Raw genomic sequence first — 6957 nt, forward strand, 5'->3', positions numbered from 1 at the left:
TATTAGTTGTAGAGATAGAGATTATATGGTTATTGCTATTAGCATGTTTGGGCAACCTTGAGTGCTCTCAAAACAGTCATCAGTCAAACATCCTCCACTAGAATTGCTCACTGGATTAATTATAACTTTGAATTAGATGGGCATCACTATAGTACCAATAATATAATCTTTATTCTTAGGATTTAGTATGATATCATTTCAGGTTCTCATAGTTCAGTATTATAATTCAGAGTTGAAGCAATGGATGGCCATTGACCATTTGGGGGTATCACAAATACTTTGAATAGCCGTAAGCGACAATCATAGGATCATCCTAATAACCAAGCTGTGGAAAATGATAAATTTGTTCGTGTGATCTTGTTACAACTGTTTCATTTTAGTTTTGCACACAATTCATAAACCATAACATTTGGAATTTCAGTTGATTGCACCGAGCAAAGGGAAGTTAAGCGGCGAAGAGCCAGGGAGAGATACGCAAGCATGCCAGATGATAAAAAAAATGAGTTGAATGCTGAGAGCGGAAAAGTTACTACCGGAAAAAGACCGAGAGAGAAGTTGCTCGGAAAAATACAGAAAACCTCGGTATAATTTGTATAGTCCGACCTATCAGTTTTTGAGACTGCTAACTCAAAATGCATTGACCATATGTAAGTGTTGCCCAAGTGATTAATGAAACAATTAAACCAATAGCGTTGTTGAGCTAAACGGGAAAACCAAAATAGCTTAAAAAAAACGTAATCGTCAGTGTGTGAGTTTGCTAACTCAAAATGAATTGGCCATATGTAAGCGTTGTCCCTGTGATTAATGAAACAAATAAATCCAATAACGTTGTTGAGCAGCCGAATTCTGAGTTAAATGGAAGAGCCGCAATAGGTATATTATTTTTATAAAAAAATCGTACCCATCAGTGTGTGAGTCTGCAAAGTCAAAATGCATTTAACTTACGTAGGTGTTGCCCCGATGAATGATGTTGTTTAGCAGCCGACTTCTGAGTTATTAAATGAGACATGCAGATGATTTTGATGATTCATGGTTGCATTGCAATGATTGTTTCCAAAAGATTCCAATAAAAGATACGAGCACTCTATACAGAGCATATGGTATTATTAATTATTTATATATTAAAGCTAGATCATATGCATAGTATCAATTCACTAACGTTCTTACATTTTTCGAACCATGAGTTCTTCCGGAATTGTCTCTTCTCGAGCGGTGGCGGGAGAAAGATAGAGAAAGGTCGAGCAAAAAGGTATCCGAATATGACAGATGATCATGTGGGTTCGTGCTCTTCTAAACATATTTGTTGTTCCTGCAGGTCACGCGCTTGGAGATTATAATCTCATAGATTGTCAATGTGTTTTAAACATGTGATATTTTTAAATATAATATTTTTTAAACACGTGCCGCAGGCACGTGCATCTCCACTAGTAGCTAGTAAAGTAAATTACATGAGGAGAACAAGCATCACATGTTGACACGCAGGCCGTTATAAAAAATGGGACAACCTCAACCCGGTTGTGCTAATAGGTGACACGCAGGTCACAAAATTCATTACACACAGATCATCATATGATATTGAGGCCATACCATTTACATCATACCCTGCAAAAACAAGTTAGGCATAGAATGTATTCTACCGTGGGGGTATGAAAAAGCCGCTATCAACAGATTGCAACGGTGGTCCCTTATTTTCACTTGTCAATCACATTGACTATCGCGATAGGTACATCAGAGAAGACCGCACCACACGTGTCAGATATGTCGGCTCAATCTCTTCTCATTTGCACAATTAGCCCAGATGGTGATTCCAGCCGGTATGGGCAAGATGTGCGCACAATAGAGAAAGAACACGAACCAATCTACAGTCATCGTGATGCAATCAACTCGTACCAATCCCACACCGTGCATCAATCTATACATCTCATATGAACAGATCGCAAAACCCTAAACAAAGCATATCTCTATATGCACATCCAGGCCAAAAGCTAAACATGATGGCTCTGGTACCACTGTCGAGAAACTAGAACGCTACGCTAGCAAGAATTCCTAACTCTATTGCGTTCACCAAGGATCTCATGTAAGCAGATGATCATGGATCGTTACCCCTCGACGCGTAGTGCAACGGAAGATGCGTTAGAGTAGACTCGTCCAACGTAGTCGCACGTCGATGTTGAAGAGGTAGTCGATCACGTCAGGAACAGATCGTTTCCTCCTTGCCGATCAGCGCCGCAACAGCAGCAGCGCCTCCAAGGAGTCCACACGTACGGAGAGGGAAACCTCGTGCGCCGATGTGCTAGCACCGCACGCAAGGCTGGCGGAGAGTGGCGGCCAAAAGGAGGGAGGGCGGTTAGGGTTTGGGCGTAGCAAGGGTAGTGGCGCCCCTAGCCCCTCCCATGTATATATAGTGTCTGCTAATGGGTCTCTACCATGCCCATTAGTAACCCAAATCGCTTATGGATCAATATCCATATGGACCTTTAATCCATACTGTTATGATTGCCTCTTGGGCATATCACCGATACAAGTCGCGGGTGGCGGAAGCTGATGGGGGAGCAAACTCAATCCAGAACCCGTCTCGCTCGAGCTGTGGGGCCAAGCGAACAAGTTCAGCCTCTCGTCGCCACTCACCATCCAAGAGGTTGCATGGCAGGAGACCGGTTGCCCGCTGCCGGCGACCAAGGACGTCCACGAGCAAATCGTGGAGGCGATCAAGGATGTCCCCACGAGCAGGTCGCGCTAGTGCGCGCCGTCACCACCTCGGCTTTCTTGAATGCACATAGTAATTAATCAACTCACCGGATATTCTCCAACTCTGATTTGGGTACTGTGCGATGGAGTTGGCAGGCAATGAACTCCGTCTTGAGCAATGAGCATGCCGTAGCCGCGAAGATATCTATCTTGTTCGTTGATGCCTTCTTCCCAGCGACCACCGCGGCTCTAAATTGATCGATCAATCTCGGTTGGAAGACATAGTTACATATTCCTCGTCCTCCAAGGCGTCGAGATCGAGTTGTACTGTCTCTCCGTTTGTGCTTTGGTTAAAAAAAAAAGACGGAATGTGATCAAGTTCTTTTTTTGAGGGATGTGATCGAGTTCCACACTTCCACTGTCTCTCAGTTTGCGATTTGGTAAAGAAAGACGGGATCGAGTATTGATCAAGCACGTTTAGGCATGAATGCCTATCGGTTTTCTATCCCAGTAACATGCAGATTTCGATTACAGGAAGGTGTTTGTAGGAAGGCCTGGAAGGAGGGAACCTTGGGGCCATCTTGTCAATGACTTGAGCCGGACCGGTCTAAACTTGAGCCCACCTGTCAATTATGCCCGTGCATTGCTACGGATAAAGTTGGTATAAGTATCGGATACATATTGATGTCTGTATATAGGGATCTACATGATCGAGTCATGGATGGAGGGGGTTGGTCTGACTCGCATACGGGATAGACTAAGTCCCACCTATCAATAACACAGACGGACCAAACCAATATTCCAAACCAAATATTTAGGTGGAAACCTTACTTGCTTTAATAATTACTAGAGTTAGTATAAATATCAGATACGCATAGGTGCCCATGCGTTAATTTGTAGGGATCTACGTAATCGAGTTGTGGACGGAGAGGGCTGGTCCGACTCATATATGAGATGGACTAAGGTCCATCTGTCAGTAACACGAGACAAACCAAACAAAAAATTTAAGTGGAAACCTTACTCGCTTTAGAAATAGGTATAGATTAGGCAATTATGCATGTGCGTTGCTACGGACAAAGTTGGTATACGCATCGGATTGGTATTGGTGCCTGTGTGTTAATTTGTAGGGATCTACATGATCGAGTTGTGGACGGAGGGGTTGGTCCGACTCGCATATGGGATGGACTAAGACTCACCTGTCAATAACACAAGCGGACCAAACCAACATATCAAACCAAAAATTTAGGTGGAAACCTTACTCGCTTTAGTAATAGATATAGATTACTAGGTAATTATGCCCGTGCGTTGCTATGGACAAAGTTGATATATGTATTGGATGCATATTGGTGCCCTGTGTTAATTTGTAAGAATCTATTTAATCGAGTCGTGGACGAAGGGGGTTGGCCCGACTCGCATACGGGATGGACTAAGGCCCAATTGTCAATAACACAGTCGGACCAAACCAACGCACCAAACAAAAAATTTGGGTGGAAACTTTACTCGCTTTAGTAATAGGTATAGACTAGCATTTTGCCCGTGCGTTGTTACGGATAATATAAATTCTATCCATAGATATATGGGCCCAATAATTTTTTCATTGGAAACTCCATGTACAATATGTATGACCGCGTGAGGTATTAATTGTCCGATTTTCGATTGTATTAGAATTCATATTGATTTGTTCTTGTTCCTATTAGGATTCCGATTGATTTATTTGGATTCCAATTATAGGATTTCGATTGATGGACCGTGGGCCCACCTGTCAATAACATAGGCGGACCAAACCAATATACCAAATCAAAAATTTAGGTGGAAACCTTACTCGCTTTAGTAATAGATATAGACTAGGCAATTATGCCCGTGCGTTGATATGGACAAAGTTGGTATAAGTATCAGATGCATATTAGTGCCCAAATCTACGTGATCGAGTCATGGACGAAGGGGTTGGTCCGACTCGCATACGGGATGGACTAAGGCCCACCTGTCAATAATACAAGCGGACCAAACCAACATACCAAACCAAAAATTGAGTGAAAACCTTAGTCGCTTTATATATATATATATAAAAGTAATAGGTATATACTAGCATAGTGCTCATACGTTGCTACGGATAAAATAATTTTACCTAGATCTACATGAGAGCACCAATTTTGTGCTCTTTCATTCTGTATACAATCCGTGTCGTGACTGCGAGTGGTATTGATTGTCCTAGTTTTGATTGAGATTTAGATTGGTTTATTTAGGTTCTGATTAATATTCCGACCATAAATCTATTTGCAAAAATAAGGTACTGCAGGTTATTTCTCAAAGATCAATTGTTATTCTGCAAAAATAACATACTGTGACACGAAATTATAATTCACAAGGGATAAATTATAAAAATTTCAGATTTGTAACAATTTTAAAATTTTATTTGCGATTATAAGCCTACTTGGGCCTCTAATGAACTGTTCCGCCTCAACTTTCCCATCCCTTGCCTTCCTGGCAGGCTGCATTGCAGCGGGCCGTCATCCCCTCCGATGGTGCATCTGACGCATGCATCTTATGCGCGCCGAGTGGTGGAGGTGCGGATGCTCTGCCGGTGGTTACGTGCAACAGCGAAGAGGTGGTGGCATCGACTGCTAGCCGATGCGAGGCCTCTGTGTGCAGCCATGGAGATCCTAACCATCCGGTGGCTGGATGTTAGCAACCTGGTAATTTCAAATCACCAGATCTAGGTTAGGATTAGATTGAGTTGTGATTCGTGTTCTTCTCGATTTATCCTTCTTCTAGAGACTCTATTTGTTTGTGAATTTTTTTCTAAATCCCGATTGCAACGAGTTGGAGCGATTCCATCACACGATTTGTGTACCTTTCTGCTCGACGAAGGCTGATTTGTGTGATGCTGGAAGGGTTCGATGCCGTCTAGATCGAGATGCCGTGCAGTAGAATCCTGAATCCGCCAACAGCGTAGTCGATGCCGGCGTGTTCGTCCTGGTGGCTACTTCTAGATGTCGGCGAGATGTCAATGAAGTCGCGGGATCTAGACTTCGACCATCCGCAAACAACATGATAACGTGTTGTATAACTATGTTATCTGCGAATTCGGCAAATCAATCACGAGCAAGAAAGTAAAAGCACGAGAGACAAATATAGGGAGACATATAATTCTTTATTGCAATAAACAACCGGTAATTACGAGTGTCTCCTTATCTATATACAGAGGGGAAGTTTCTACTTCTAGTAGGACTCCACGTTTGGTAAAGTTGCCCACATACGGACTAGGATTTTTTTTGAAATAAAGCATATGGACTAGGATTCTTTCTTCTAAAAATCTTCCATACATATTCTAGTCCAAAATATAGAGTTTTACAACACCTTGCACAGTGAAAAGGCCAGCAGCACAGCAAAGGCGCACGAGATTTCATCCTGACCACGCTAGTGCAGGCCATACATGGCGGGATGCACACCCGGCCTAGCCGGTCCACCAAACAGGCCGGGCCTATATTATGGAAGCCTGGATAGGCCTATGGCAGCTTACCTTTTTGATACAAGTATGGACGGGGATCGGTTCATCAGAAGATACAACCTAGGGCCGGGGATTTTGATCTTGCGGCCTTTCGGTCTCGCCTTTTCTATGCAGCTCCACTTCTAGAACCGGCATGAGAATTAGCCCAATTCAAGCTTGGGCCTGAAAGTGATCGGGTGCTCTAGTCTAAGAGGGGGAGGGGGTGAATTAGGCACTCTAAAAACTTAGACCTATAGCTCCAACTAGTTTGCACAAAACTAAACTAAAACATGCTATCTAGATGTGCAACTACGATGTTCTAGTGTGAAAACCCTATCTCAAAAGAGTTTAGCAACCTATAGCCTTTCCTATCAAGAAACTATTCTATGAAAGTAAAGGCACACAAATTGCTAGTATGAAATGCGGAAGCTTAAAGAGCGGGATAGGAGATAGCAAACTCTTGACACGGGTGTTTATCCCGTGGTTCGGTTAGCCTACAAAGGCACACCTACATCCACGTTGTTGTAGCACTCACTAAGAGTATGCTACTCGGCCACCAAGTCTCTTCCGTGAACACAATCACGGTCACCTTGGCCCCGGGTTCCACTAAGGAGCTTCTCCACAAAGGATGGGGGTCTTCACGTCCCCCGCACAAGGATGTCGTCGCCGCTCCACACCAAGTCGGAGGGTCGATGGCATTGCCGGTGAGCTTCACGCTCCAAGGTGTCGGCGCACCAAGCTCTTGTTTTGGTTCACTAGAGAACCACAGCACAAAGGCTCAA

This window comes from Panicum virgatum, chromosome 2K, assembly GCF_016808335.1.
Source record: "Panicum virgatum strain AP13 chromosome 2K, P.virgatum_v5, whole genome shotgun sequence".
NCBI lineage: Eukaryota > Viridiplantae > Streptophyta > Magnoliopsida > Poales > Poaceae > Panicum > Panicum virgatum.